The following is a 16,612-nucleotide window of genomic DNA, read 5'->3' as shown; positions in this document are numbered from 1 at the left end:
TGTGACCATGAGAAGGGTGGGATGGGGAGGGTGGGAGGGAGGGAGACGCAAGAGGGAAGAGATATGGGAACATATGTATATGTATAACTGATTCACTTTGTTGTAAAGGAGAAACTAACACACTATTGTAAAACAGTTATACTCCAATAAAGATGTTAAAAAATAAAAAAATAAATAAATAAAAAATAAAAAATAAAAAAAAAATAAAGGACCAACAAATCCCTTCGGGTACTTAACAAATCCTTAATGCTAGAAAAGCAACAAACTCAGAATTTGTAATTCTGATCATATGTTACTTTCTGGAGGGTTATACATTATTAAATCTTGTTGAAAAGGCAGAATTGGGTTTTTTCCTTCTTTAGCTTATTTTCTGTTTACACTTCACTCAGCAGAGCCTATAAAATGGGCCTGGGCTTCCCTGGTGGTGCAGTGGTTGGGAGTCCGCCTGCCAATGCAGGGGACACGGGTTCGTGCCCCAGTCCGGGAAGATCCCACGTGCCGCTGAGCCTGCGCGTCCGGATCCTGTGCTCCGCAACGGGGAGAGACCACAACAGTGAGAGGCCCATGTACCGCAAAAAAAAAAAAAAAAAAAAATGGGCCTGAGCAAGTTCCCATTAGCTGTGGTCAGTTTTAATTTCTGGTTCTCATGCACAAAGCTGATATGTGTAGGTTCCCAATCCTGGAAGGAAAATGTCACAAAGCCATTTTTGCCGTTGCTTAATTAAAACAAAAATGCAGCCTGCAATATACACAGAAGAATTTAAGACAATCAGTTATGTCATGTGGACAAATTTCTTCACTACATAATGCTTTGTCCTCAAAGGCCGTTTGTCCATATCCTACAAAAATTCTCATGTAAGAAGAAAGATAGTGAAATATTTTAAACATTTTTTTCCTTTATCCCAACCAAAATTAGAGTATGGCCTGTCTCAAATTTTTGTGGTAAAAGCAGAGAAAAGGCAAACTCCTCCGTATTCAGATTCCAGAGCTTATGCTTTCCATTTAGTGCTAATGGCTGACCCCCGCGTATATCGTATATCATAAATACAGAGCCTATAGTACCTGACCCCGCCTTGCTGGCTGGCACTACACTGAAAGCAAGTAGAGATGGAATACGCTATCTCATACCTGAATTAATCAGAGCTCTTTCAGTTTTAAGAAACAGAAACTTAACTCAATCTGGCTTGCAAAATGGTGACAGGGGAAAATAGGTTCATATAATTGAAGGGACATGTTGCAGATCAGAGTTTCAGGTATGGCTGAATCCATCAAAAAAATCTTCCTCTTCATTTTTTGGCACTGTTTTCTTGAGTGCTGGCTTTGTTCCCCAAAGCGCCCCTCTCATGTTGTAGAAAAGACGAGGCACAGAACCAGCTTACATTTCATACACTAAGGAATCTCAATAGAAAGTACCTCTCATTCAAGGGTTCCAGAAAAGGCCTGGGTCTGTCATTGATCTGGCTTGGGTCAGGTTTGCATCCGTAATCAGTCACTGAAGCCAAGGAATGGAATGCGTTGATGTGCCAGGACTTGGTTTTGTCTTAGCTCAGGTTCCCCCAGAAATAGACCTAAGCCAAGGATTTCAGTGAGAACAGTTTATTGGAAGTTGCAAGGAACATAAGTGGGTGACAAAGAACTCAGCCAATACAGGGGTGTTAAGTCATATACCAGTGAGAGAGCAGAGCTTAATATTGCAGGAATATTTCCTGGCAAAACAAATACAGGAGAATTACCCCTGTCAAGGAGTGAGGTATTTGAGGTATATTTGGGGTATGTATACCCCCACGTCCACTAGTTACTAGATAAAAGCTAACCCCAGGGGGACTTTTACCCCCCAGATATTTCCCACCTGCCTTGTGTGTGGGCACAGTAAATCTCATCAACATCAAGGCAGTCCTCCATTAATCATGCTTTTGCTGTCTTTCAGAAGCCAAAATTATAGGCATAGAAATGTAGAGGGAATCTGAAGGGATATGGGCAGACCACCAACACAGTCTGCTATAGGTCCCATTCCCATCCCTGTCAAGGGGATGCAGAAATTAGAGTGTTAGCCCCACCCAAACCACATCTAATAAGTTTGGGGCAGGGATGATGCTCACAAAGGAAAACCAGGGTGCTGTCCCTAAGGAAAAAAGGAAAAGATTCTCTGACAGGCAAAAACAAGAGACGTTCGTTCACTTGATTGACTGAATCCTGAATTGTGTTTTCTCAATGTAAAGCTTCCAATGCAGAGACGGGTGGTATGCAGTAAATGGGAGATTAAGAAATAGACACTGAGCTTGATCCTGGTAAGGATATGGATCATTATTCTTAGCACTTGAGCTAAGCTCTTGGAAGTGTATCCAGTGTCTTCAAGGGCATGAAGATGAGGATGGTATCCTCCATACCTCCATCCTCTGGTAATACTTGGTTAAGAAAATATGATCCTGCAAAAATTAGAGGCTAGAAAGTACTACTTAAGACAGAACAAATGTAATTGGTGCCTTCTGTGGTAAAATAATTAAAATAGAGTTATGGAAAATGCATAAAGACCATATCTATAAATTGCTATGGAAAGAACCCTGCTGGCCAAAAAAGAGAGTGACTATCAGATGATTCTAATCCCTTTGTTTTGCTTTTGCTGCCATCATCGTTACTTGGTGATGAGCCTATTTGGTGCTTGGCAGTTTATTCTTTTAAAAAAATGTGTCTTGCCAGCAGCTCTTCCAAATAAGGATCATTGCCCAAGGAGCACTGTATAAGCAGCAGTGAGACATTTGCAACCAAGCAAGCATTAATGAAGTCTGGGGTAATTTCTACTGTGGTGAGCAGAATAATGCCAAACTTGCTAGCTGTCTGGATTTCTGGCTGCCTAATAAATCCTTCCTTTGTGTAGCCTGTGAATGTTGGCTCATGATCTTCTTACATCAGGCTGGCTCTAAAGGGGCTCACTAAAATTGACCCCAACATCTCTACATCCTAACCTCAAATAAATCAGAGTAAGATTGTTTTCATCATTATTAATAGAATTGTTCAGTCATGCTCAAGTAATATACATCTATTTCTTTGCTGTGTTTGTTTATGTGGGTATACAGTTTTGTTGGTTGTTTTTCATTTTTTTTTTTGTCTTTAATGCTTTTAAAAATTTGGGAGGACTTAATATATTTCTAGATGTCTAGAATCTGTTGGAAACTCAAAGAAGATGTTCTCCCAGTGGTAGAATCCCAACTAAATTTCATTTGTCAGCCTCTGCCAATTCTCTTCTAATTGAAAGTCTCGACTAAGTTCTACATAAACATCACTACCTTTGATACTTGTCCCTGACTAGCTAATTTTTCTTAGTAAACAGAGTTTACTTTATTTCTAAGAAGTTTACTTTACTAAGAAGGTAAGTGGGTAAACAGTATGGTACACACTTTCATTCCTCAGCCCACAATGTTCTGAGACTGGAGTAAAACCATGGAGTGAAATGACCCATGCACTCTTCATTGGGGCAAATTCTACCTACAAAACATGGCTTCCTTTGTAATAACAACCTGGGTTGGTTGGGGTAGCTAAATGTACATTGCAAATGGTCATGTACTTCTGACTGCAGATGTCTACCATGATGAAAGAAAAGGGGAAACAAAGAACAAGTGATTCAGTAGTAACCCTTAAGAGTTGTATATTTAGACTCTTACTGCAGGGGAACAGTTCCCTTCAATGAAAGACTCAAGATGTTTGGCTTGTTGCTCATAACCATCTTCAAAGACCAAACACTCGCCTTCCACTAGCGGTGATTCGCCTTACACAATGACAAACTGTTAAAACGACAGTTGACATTTTTTTTTTTTTATGGTCTTAGAAATTGTCAGAATGGGTTAAAGACTCAGCAGAGCCTTAAATCCAAAGGAATGTGGTTAGTTCCACTCAACAGAGAGAATCCTTAAAATGTAGAGCCTGCTGTTCTTCAACCAAAGGCCTGTTTCCCCCTTAAACAGTGGTTTCTTGGATAAGTAAAATGTGCTAGAATTCAATGGTAGATCCCCTCAGGAGAAGCCAACAGGAAGATATCTGAATCCAAAAAGGTGCCTAATAGCGGCCAGTTCTAGGCAAAGAAGAAAGGGAAAGAAAAACCCCTCCCTTAAGCTATTCCAAACTTGGCTTGGGGAGAATGTGGAAAAGGGGAGAGAAAATGTTTCGGTGTTTTTCTTCTTTTTTATGTGTTCAGTCTTGTTGGCGTCTTATTGCCAGAAGATATTGGAGAGCCAACAATGTGCAATGTGGAGCTTTAAAAATAAATCCTGTCTTGGAGCAATCCAAACTGCTCGCCATGAAAAGGAGACTTTCCCACTGTGCCAGCACTGAACAAACCTGAAATCAAGCCTCCCTAATGTTCATGTTAATATTAGAGTGATGAGAAAAAGAGCAGAGAGAGGAGAGACTACTATGATGGCACAAGAGTGGATAAACACAATGGGCAGAAAATGAATGGGTAAGACTCTGAAAGTGCACAGTGCTCAAGTTATCAGCAGAGTAAAGGATGAATTGTGCGTAGAGCAAAGTGCATCATTGAGAGCTAGATGCAAAGCCACTGCTTTTTGTGGAAAAAGCAATAGTGCAAAGTTTAGGGAACCTGGGTTTTAGTATGTAATTTTCCTTATGGTACTTTCTCGCTCTATAATCATGAGTCTCTAAACTTTTACTCAATCCATGATGAACCTTCTCTTTTGCGATATTTATCTTCTTTTTCAGATGTTGACAGTTTGCACAATGAGAATGATTTACAGAGTTAGACCACTGAGCACATTGTTCTTTTTTTACCAGTCAAGTATAACAAAACTTACACCATGTACTATTCCCAATATACTCTCAAGGCAAAGAAGAGAAAATCTAGGTATTAGAAGCCAAAAAAGAAATGAATATAAATGCCAAAATACACTATGAAAAAATCTTCCAAAATCCACCATTTGGTTGTCTTTATCTAGCAACCTGATGAATGATAGTAATTGGTAGAGGTAATGGTGTGGGTTGATGATGAGAATGCAGAACAGAAAATAAATGGGGGAGTCAAAATCAATAGGTACGATGGGCCTGATATAATTCTTGTAAACTCAGTTCTTTGAGAAAACTATTTAGACTGCAACTTTGTTGGGAAATTATAATATTGGAAAGTCCATGAGAGTCAAACCACAGTTCAGTCACATTCAGGGAGAACTGATGTTCTGAAAAGAAGTTCTGAAAATTAGGAAGACTATATCATGTATAAAAGAGCACTGTAACATAAAAAATAGATTATTTTGTTCATTTATGAAATTAGAAAGTTTTCCCTAAATATCAAGGCAAAATTCCCCACCTAGCAATGATCTGTACCATCATGTGAAAGAATGAAGTCCTTTTAGTAACTGTTAGTAGTGATCAAAGGAGCTTCAGCCTAATATAAAAGAGAAAACAAAATGGAATAGGATCTTGAGCTACTATTTTCACAGCTTAATCTTTCTTTTCCAAGTCACTCATTTACTTGAGACACACTTACACTATTTCCACAGTGACCCAGAACCTAGGGTAAGCTCTGACTTGTGTCCAATGAACACACAGGCTTCTAAAGCAAATACAGTCCCTGTACTACTGGAACTTAAAGTTTAGTGATGAAGACACTAATCAAAACACCACAGGAGCAAATAGAAGTTATAAGTGTGGCAAGTGGTACCAAAAGGAAGTCCTCACTGTTGCTCCTCTGTTTCATGGACATTTCATGAAAGATCTGAATAAAACCTTCAATGAACATGGCACCCTTATGTCTAGTGGACAGTTTTCAGTCTTTATCTTTCCTGGCCTCTCAGAAGTATTAGACAGTAATGACCACTGATTCTTTGAAGCATTCTGCTTTTTGAAACATTCTCTTTCCTAAGCTCTAGTGGCACAACATGAACCCAGTTTTTCTCCTGCTTTTCTAGCTTCTCATTTCCTCTGTCCTTCACTTGATCAGCCTCCTTTATCCTGGTTAAATGCTGGAGCTCTTTGAGATTTAACCTTAGAGCTTCCTGTCTTCTCTTTCTGTTTTTTTTTTTTCCTTCTCAGATGATCACATCCTAGTACATGGTTTCAACTGCCTATAAGAAATGATCATAGATTTTATATCTATCAGATCTCTCCTCTGGGCTCTACCTGGATGTCCCAAAGGCTTGTCAAGTGCATTGTGTCTAAAACCAAACTCCCATCTCCCAACCTGGTTTTTATCACGTTCTCCATCTCAACTTACAACTAGTGATACCAGTCATGTGTTTAGAAGTAATCCTTGACATTACTTTTTCATGAATTGTATATACCCAATTAATCACTAAGTACTGATGGCTTTTTATAGCCTATAAATCTGAAGTATGTCCATTTCTCTCCATCTCTTCAAGCATTATCTTTCTTTCAATGTATTGCTCATTCTGTGACTACTGCATTGGTTTTTAATGGGTCTTTGTTCAACAATTCTAGTCCCTTTTCAATAAATCATCTTCATGGTAATCCACCCACTATTACCCTATAAATTATACTTGATTTTAAGTACTTTAATAATTTCTCTTTTTCTTGTAAGGTGAAGAACAATCTTCTCATCATGCCTAAAGGGCTGTACATGACAAAAATTATCACTCCTGGAAGATTAAAAACCTCCCTCCATTCCAGCTAACCCCTCCAGTTTATATGGTCATGTGCAGAGTTTGTAACACCAGGTTACCTGGGTTCAAACTCCTGCACCAGTATTTGGGACTACGTGACTTTGCTTATGTATGTAACCTCGTTGTGTCTAAGCTTTCTCATCTGAAAGTGTGCCTAATAATAATATCTAGATCATGCATTGTTATGAATATTAAGTGAGTTAATACATGTGAAGTATTTAGAAAAATGTCTAGTACATTTTAAACACTACATGAATATTAGCCACCAATACTATTTTCTGCCATTTGCACCATGTATCTCATTTTTGCAGTGCTTGCCATAATTTCAGTTTTACATTTTTTGGTGTTATTTTCTGATTGATGGCAGCCTCCACCAGTAGAATAAAAGTTCTCTTGGTCTACTTCTACATGCCAATGTGTCCTCAGCACCTTGCACATTTGTGGGTCAATAATAGCTCTTCGATAAACATTTGTATAATGAATGAGAACATTAATAAAACCCAATTGAGCAAAAGTTTCAAGAAAGAGGAATTGTTCAATCCAGTCAAATGTACTTGAACAGAAAAAAAAGAAGAAATTTTCTATATCACATATGCTTAAAGAGATATAAACAGCCTATTGTTATACATGAAGAATTTGGAAAGAACTATTTAGGTGGAGTTGTAGGGTTAGAAGCCAGAATGCTTAGAACTAGGTCAAGGCGGTGGTTGTCCAACATTGTTAATGAACTTATAAGTACTGAATTGATCACTTTAAACTGATTGATTCTGTGCTATGTGAATTTCACCTTAATTTTAAAAAGGGAAAATGAAGCTTGGCTTGAGTGAAGATAGAAATGGAGCCATTATTGTAGGGTAATTGATACATGAAGTAGGTTGTTATTTCCTTTTTAATTACTAATCTAGGAGTGATGCATATTGATGAAATACTGTTGGACAGGAGTCAGAAGACAGAGAAAGCTAGGGAAACAAGGCAGAGGATAAACAGTTAACAGAGTCAGTTATGATGTATGTGTGGATAGGGAAGTGGCCAGAAGTGGAGGTTGTTCCTATGTGATTGAACTCATTTTATCTTTGAAGTAAGAAGTAAGAATATCTGTGAAGGGTTGAATATCAAGTTCAGAGGGGAGAAATGTTTAAGAAATTTGAAATGGCTCTTACAGAAAATGTAAGAGAAAGCTGCCTATGGAATCACATAAGAACTGAGGGCTCAAATGGTCTTTAACAGGATACATTTAGAGTTGCATGTGTCCATGTCTTTGTATTTTGAACATGTGTAGTGTGTTTCCCAGAAACAAGCAGCTGCCTGACTGTGGTCATAAAGGAAACAAATGTCTGGATTGGTCTAGTCTTACAGTTTTGTGTGACATTGCTAAGTGGGGAGGATGACCAACCTAGTCTATCCCTTGTGGGAAGAGGCATATTTAACTAAACAGGGTAATGCTGTCAAACTGAGACTGCTAAAGGAAATGTGTATCAGTCTGAAGAAAGATGATTAAGCTGGAAACAGGAAAGAAAAGCCAACAGTATACCTCTGGCATTTCCTAAGCAGTCACAACTGGGGGACGGGAAGAACTTGCAAATGAGAAAGGTGTAGCCTGATGAGGGGTGTAGGTATTTCCTAAGGTTTACCTGAGTCTGCACTAAAGTCAAACCTTACTCATATCCCTTTGTTTTTATTCCGCAAAGTCCAAGGAAGTCTTTGTCAATGAATCCAGTTTTCTAGAAACCTAGGATCCAGAAACTAGGACCATCTTGAGTATCAGGTGTGGATATTGTGGATCTAGATGTGGATACACTGGAAATGCATATCTTTATTATAATAAAATAAATTTTTAAAAGTCAGTTGGCTTCTCCTGTTCCTAACTAGAGTATATTTATAAATTGACTCAAATATCATATGAAAAATGACATCACTGGATATTTTGTTTATATATAATGTTCTAAAACAGAGCAACAAACATCTGGATATTTTAAAATCCTGGATAATTGTGTAAAATTTTTAATTCATGCTTAATGCTTTCTTAGCACATACCCGGGAGCCTCTATATTTTTATTTCCTCACAAGACTGAAAGCTGAAAAGTACCATATGAGTATTGACTCAACTGATCTGCAGCATGTCCGCTTTGAAGTAGTCATGCCCCAAGTTAATAAGATGCACTTTGAAAGGTCTGTAATTATGCAGTTTTATAGATCATAGTAATGGAGCTGATTTAACTGTCTACTGTGCAAATATCCATGAATGCAACTATAATGACCTAATATTTACTTAAAATGCAATAGCTCCTTGAGGGGTTGCAGGTGAGGGCCAAGAAGAAGAATGCGGGGATGATTTTACCAATAGGAATTTGAGGTAAATGGAGAAAATAATACCTTTTGAATTATTTATTTGTGAATTGAGGAAAATTTAGAAAAACTCTAGGTTGTTATTCAACAGTGATATTAGGTTTAACATAAAAGCTTCAATTTTGTAAATATCATATTTCTACTTTTTGATTTCAATATGCCAATATCAATTATTCAAATACCTGTCATCCTGTTACTGACCTGACTTGGGATTATCCATCTCTATTCACAAATCTCTACCAGAGAAAAACTGCTTAACAACCAGAAGCCAAATGCAGTGGACTTGACAAATTTGGATGAACAGCATTTGAGAAGACAAATTTGACTACCTGGGTACGAAAATTAAATGCAGGGCATGAAGATCCCCTTGACATTTAGAACAGGAAACCATGACAAATTACAGAACCAAACACGGGTCATACACCCAGAATGTTCATTAGCAACGTTATTAGTCAATTATCATTAGCTCTGGAGATTCCTTAATGTATCAAATTTTGTTATGTCTGACTCAAATTTGCAGTTTCCCATGATATAGAACTCTAAAAAAAATACACTATTGATAATGCTATTCAGAAATATAATTTTGCCTAATCTGTATTTTATTCAGTATTACTGGAAAATAAGATGTCATTTATAAATCTCACCATTTTATTTTATTTTTTATTGTTATACAAATTTATGAAGGAGAAATATTGTATTCTGTCTACCCAGTATCATCATCCAAAAGTAACCATATTAATGGCTTGATGCAAATATAATTATACCATTCTGCATTTCTCCTTAACAATATATTATGAGCCACTTTCCAGGACATTTCATATGGTGACACTTCACATTAATGGCTGTATAGAATTTCTTAACATGACCAGTGGTGTGCGGATAAACTGGCTGTGTTGAGGGTCTTTAAGATCACCTCCACATATCACACCAATATTGCACAAACAGTATTCTCTCTTTTGGATTGGCCATGTGTCCAGTATTTCATGAAGTGCTTTTCACAGTAAAAAAAAAAAAAAAAAAAAGATTACCTCCAAAAAAATATATCACCCCCAAGTCTTTGCTAGGAAGACTCACAGGACTCAACATATAGTCAAACCCCAAGCTATGATTTATTACAGCAAAAGCATACAGAGCAAAATCAGCAAATGAAACAGGTACATGGGGCAAGTCCAGAGGAAACCAGAAGCCAGTTTCCAAGAGTCCTCTCTCAGGTAGAGTCACAGAGGACACACCTAATTCCTCCAACATTGAATTTGGACAACACGTGTGAAATATTATCTATCTGTGAAGATTATTAGAGACTCGGTTCCCAAGGTTTTTCTGGAAAACTTGTCATGTAGGTGATCCTTTGCCTAGTTCATACGAATATTCCAGATTCTCAGAAGGAAGGCAGGCGTTCTGCATAATCCACATCATTTGTACAAAGCATTTAGGCACAGAGAGGGCTCTTATTACTTAGGAAATGGTGAAAACTCTCCCCAAATCCAACTTTCCAGACACTAGCCAAGGGACAACCTAGCAAGCAGGTCTTTCTAAGGATAATAGTCACAGGTGTGTTACATTAATTCTTTTCTGCACACTGGTTTTCTGGAAAAAAAAAGAAAAAAACAGATTTGTACTGTTTACTAATTTCCATGGTGTAAATACCCCTAAGGCCAATTTCAACCTACTAACATGAAGACACTTGAATGTAGAGTTGGGAAAAGATTCAAACAATTGGTTTTCCACAAGCCAGTATAAGCTGTCTCTAGCATACCATTGGAAATATCATTATTCATGACATACTTCCTAAGGGTATGTACCTCCAATAAACTCTTCATCAATCATTGGGTTATATAAATATATATCTATCTACATCCTTTTATAGTCAACGTAAAAAGAGAAAATAAGTTAGAAATCTTAGGTGTTAGAGTTAACCCTTAGAGTTAACCTTAGAGTTAACCCTTCAGTCCCATGAACACTCAAACCATCATTCTCGATAATTAAAAAATAAAACCCTAAAATAAGATTAATTCAACAATTTCAGATTCAAAATCTTAGAGAATTTAATCTAATTCCTCAATCCCATCAGAAGAACTAAATGTGAATGAAAAAAATCAAAAGCTTCAGAGAAAAGGGGAAGTTGGTGTGATAAAAAGTGAACAAATTCCTCATCTTTTATAATAAAGAATTAAAACATAGTCTAAAGAAGACAAATCAGGAAGTATATGAATTCACATTTGGAAAGACAAAACCAGAGAAAACTAAGAACAGGAAGTAAGGAGGTGAACTGAGAGCAGAGGGAAAGAGAATTTCAATATTTCATTTTATCACCTTTTGTATTGTTTTAGTTTTATGTAATACATAAATTTGCATTTTTATTTTTTATTTATTTATTTTTTAAAATAGATCTTTATTGGAGTATAACTGATTCACAATACTGTGTTAGTTTCTGTCACACAGCAAAGCGTATCAGCCATATGCATACACATCCCCATATCCCCTCCCTCTTGAGCCTCCCTCCCATCCTCTCTATCCCACCCCTCTAGGTCATCTCAAAGCACTGAACCCATCTCCCTGTGCTATGCTGCTGCTTCCCACTAGCTGTCTATTTTACATTTAGTAGTATATATATGTTGATGCTACTCTCACTTCGTCCCAGCTTCTCCCTCCCACTGCATGTCCTCAAGTCCATTCTCTACATTTACGTCTTTATTCCTGTCCTGCCCCTAGGTTCTTCAGAACAATTTTTTTTTTTTTTAGATTCCATATATATGCGTTAGCATACGGTATTTGTTTTTCTCTTTCTGACTTACTTCACTCTGTGTGACAGACTCTAGGTTTTTAGTTTTTTAAGGAACCTCCATACTGTTTTCCATAGTGGTTGTATCAATTTACATTCCCACCAACAGTGCAGGAGGGTTCACTTTTCATCACATTCTTTCCAGCATTTATTGTTTCTAGAATTTGTTGATAATGGCCATTCTGACAGGCATGAGGTGATACCTCATTGTAGTTTTGAGTTGCATTTCTCTAATAATTAGTAATGTTGAGCATCCTTTCATGTGTTTTCTGACAATCTGTATATCATCTTTGGAGAAATGTTTATTTAGGTCTTCTGCCCATTTTTGGATTGGGTGGTTTGTTTTTTTGATATTGAGCTGCATGAGTTGCTTGTATATTTTGGAGATTAATCCTTTGTCAGTTGCTTTGTTTGCAAATATTTTCTCCCATTCTTTTCCCGTAAGAGTTTTAAAGTGTCTGGTCTTACATTTAAGTATTTAATCCATTTGGAGTTGCATTTTTATCTTTTAATGATTGGACATGTTTTTAAAAGACAATAAAAGCCTGGGAATCCATATGTTAATAGTATTATGCCTGGGTTGCATAATTGTTGATGAAAGTGATATTTTTTTCCTTTTTTGAATTTCTAAATTTTTCTACATGAACCTTTATTATTTTATTACAAAAAATAAAGTTGTTTGCAATTATTTTTATTATGAATTTCAAAGATTGAAGGAAAATGATATACAAATTGCTGCCTATAAACTGAAAATACTAGTCTCAGCTAAGACCCCTGCAGCACTAAAAGCCCAGATTTTTATATCAAAAAGGTATGGTCACAGTTAAGTCCAAGAAAGTGTGACTATTCTCCCAAATGTTACACCAAATATGTAACAGATACTTGATTAACAGAGTTATTTGAAATTCAATGTAGAGTTACAAAGCCTCTCTCTCCATGCTCCCAGCTTGCAGTTTCTTCCAACGCACTGTCTCAATCATGGGTAGAGAAAGTCGTGGGAAGATAATGGTTTTAGGTGCACAAACAGCAATATTTAACACAATATGTTAATATGTTATCATAGTGCACATGTGTTTATCATAAAGAGATAGGAATATTTTTAAAAATAAAGTAATGCTTGATATGATCAGAATACGTTATAAAGCAAATTTTTTTTTGAGCTAGAAGTCTCACACAAGCATTCCAATATGTTAAAAGACTAGAATTAATCAAAAGCAGTTTTCACTTTTATATAGTCTTTCTGTTTATATGGTGGCGTCCTACCTTATTAATAAGTTAATTTTCTTCCTTATTGGAAATATTCTCATAAAACTAGATATTTAAAATCTTAAGAATCTATTTTACAAAAATACATAATTGGAAACTTAGCAAACTGTTCTAAATAACTCAAAGATAAGATTCAAAGCACATTAAAGATAAAATATTATCTTAAGGAAAGAAAACAAAGAAAAGCTGAAAAAGGGAGTTTGTATCTTCCATATGCCTTTGGGTAAATTTCTAATGAGCAAGATTTGGTCTAGAGAATTTATTTTTTCATAGGTACAATGAATCAAGTTTGTGAATTTTATTTCTTACAGCACTGTCTTACTTTTATGGTTATTGAGGTTATTAGATTACAAATCCTAGAATTACCATGTCACTGCTTAGTGATACTCACTGCTTCATCTTAAATTGTTCCAGCATAGGTTTAGATGACTCTGAGTATAACCAAACAGGGCTGGCCTCTGAAAAATTAGAAAGGCTGTTTGCATTGGTCCACATCTCAAACAAAATTTACATTCCCAGTTTTTATTTTAGAGCCTCTAATCCACAGATAGTCTACTTTATAGGTCAGAAGTAATGGGAAGTTGAGAGATGGGCAAATGTACAGTTGTTGAAAAACAGGAGACATGTATATTCCAAATGGGTACACTTAATATCTGAAAAAAATCAATTTATCTAACCATTCAATTTTTCATTAATTTCTTTATTTAACAAATATATATTGACAACTTATATACTGTCATTTATTTATTCAACAAACATATATTGTTTGTAGTGCTTACTAAGTGCCAGACAAGTCTCCACACACTTTAAAAGATGAAAATCCAACCTGGAATCACTAGGAAGATATTGTGCAAAAATGCCCTGATGAGGAACTGAGGTTTTACTTAATTTTTGTTGGGGGACTGGATTCTGACCCCAGGATTTTCCTGTTACTAGCAAGCAACTCCGCAGTGAATGGCTTGAACTCCATGGTATCATGAAACCACCATTAGGTGGATTTTTCCTACTTCTATGACACCAGCTGGGCCAAATCTTGAACATTCACCAACCCAAGCTGTGGCTGAACTGGCCTTGGATTGTATGCAGCAGCGAAAAGGCTTGTTCTCAGTAGGAACAAGGCTCTTAGCATGTGTCCTTTCTCCAGCCCTTCCATCCCCTTCCTTCCTTCTTCCTTCTTCCTGCTTTAAGCTAAAGTCCCTGAAAAACTCAGGCCCAGGAACAGCTCTTTATGAAAAGAATCTTCCAAAAAAGATTGATTTGAATGGCAAAAGTTATGGAGACAGTGAGTTAATAAAAGAAAAATCCTAGTGAGGCAGGATCTGCAATTTATTCACATCTTTGCAGGGCAAACTCTGGGAGGAGAAACACTTATGGTCTATAATCTTCTGGGGACCAGGACTAGGGCCCATGGGTGGAGTTTACAAGGAGATAGATTCTGATTCAATATAGGACTTTCTAAACTTCAGAGTTCCCTGAATTATGAAATGATTCATAATTAGATTATGAATTAGAACACTTGCAAAGCAATGAGCTGGAATGTATGTAAGATGTCTACCAGATAATATGATTGTCTATTGTAAAACAAGTTCCTATATTAAGTTGGTCACACCACTTAATTGATTCTAAAAGGTCCTATCCAACTTCAGTGTTCAGTGATTTTTACTGCTTATATTCAGGGAAAGAAAACTGGCATATTCTTCTGAATCAGGCCTTGTTTTAGCATCTCTGGAACCTGACATAGGAAGATGCAGGATAGAGCATCGTGTATTCACATACGTGCAATTTGAATGGAGGCCCCTGTACTGCGATCTTGGACAAGATAACCAAAGCTTCTGGGCTTCTGTGCCTCACACATGTGGGGTAATAGTGGGGCAGAGCTGCAATAATTTCTCTGAAAGCCTCAGGGCCGTATGGTTTGGATTTCAGAATTTTCCAGATCTTCTAATGGCAAATACTGCACTTTGTGTACATCATATAACTCTGTTAGTCGGACCTGGGGCAGTACATGCTAATAAAACTCATTAATAATTCTTCATTAAAACATTTGACTATTCCCATGAATCTAAAGAAATAAAATAAATGAACCTATATTTTTACGGGTCACGTTTTGCCATCAAATGAATTTTTTTTTAATGGTTTCACATGTAAGGAATGGCAGAACTACACCTGCTGTGAGATCTAAGCCAGTTACACTTTGGAGAAAACCACAGTAGGTGCAGGAAGGCCACTCACCTTCCTGCTTTTTACCATTTTGGCCTTTAGGTAAATTTTAAGATTTAATATGTGACTTGGAGACAACTTGAAACCACAGTTTGGTTAGTAGCTCTATGTAGTAGAGAATGTGTTAAATAGCATCAAATTTCCTGATTTAGTTCAGGTGTACCACACATATGATGAACAGTGGTCACTCTCGGTGCACCCAAGGCCCTAGCTGCCAACTCACAGCTACTTCCTTCTTCACAGAATTGTTCTTGACCAAAAAAGAGCCACCTTGACCAAAAAAGAGCCACCTTGACCAGGAGGCCAGCTGCTGACCCTATACCTGGGCTAAACCACGGTCAATAACTGATTAATGGGGTACAAAATCTGGTCCCCTTGCCTCAAATTGAGATCATCTCTGTGGTGCCATTCAAGCTCCAGGGCTCCGCATGGGATCAGGCTGAGGACATGGATCCACATTCTTGTCTGCTGCCTTTTCCTGTCTTCTGCTTTCTTCACTGCCTTGCATCATTCACCTGAGAGCACTCCCTCAATAAATCATGTGTACCTAATCCCTGTCTCTCGCTCTGCTTCTAGAGAACCCAACCTCAGGTAAGATTCAATATAATTTGTGTTCTGTTCATGCACACACTGATTTAATTGTAAAGATCCTACAACACTCACCTGTTGCACTACTAGTGCTGAGTGTAACAGAAAGGATCCCAGCTTCTGAGATCTGTCAGTCCAAATCTGTTAATCTAGTTACACAAGCTTTATGAGCCTTAATGTCCCTGTTAAGTATAATGATATGTACATTGCAGGGTTATAAAAATAGAACTACCACATGACCCAGCAACTCCACTGTTGGGTATATATCTGAAAAAAAACAAGAATACTAATTCGAAAATATACATGCACCCCAATGTTCATAGCAGCATTACTTACAATTGCCAAGATATGGAAGCAACCTAAGTGTATACATATACACACACAATGGAATACTACTCAGCCATAAAAGGAATGAAATTGTTTCATCTGCAGCAACATGGATGGACTTGGAGGGCATTATGCTAAGTGAAATGTCAGACAGAGAAAGACAAATCTGCATGATATCATTTATATGTGGAACCTTTAAAATAAAACAAACCAGTGAATATAACAAAAAAGAAACAGACTCACAGATACAGAGAACAAACTAGGGGCGAGAGGGAAGAGGGAGGGGCGATATAGGGGTAAGGGATTACAAACTATTATGTATAAAACAAGCTACAAGGATATATTGTACAACAGTGTATAGTGTTTTATAACAACTCTAAATGGAGTATAACCTTTAAAAATTGTGAATCACTATACTGTACACCTATAACTTACATAATATTTACCTAAACTGTAC

This window comes from Physeter macrocephalus, chromosome 14 (genome assembly GCF_002837175.3).
Source record: "Physeter macrocephalus isolate SW-GA chromosome 14, ASM283717v5, whole genome shotgun sequence".
Taxonomy (NCBI): domain Eukaryota; kingdom Metazoa; phylum Chordata; class Mammalia; order Artiodactyla; family Physeteridae; genus Physeter; species Physeter macrocephalus.
This window is presented reverse-complemented; position numbering follows the sequence as displayed.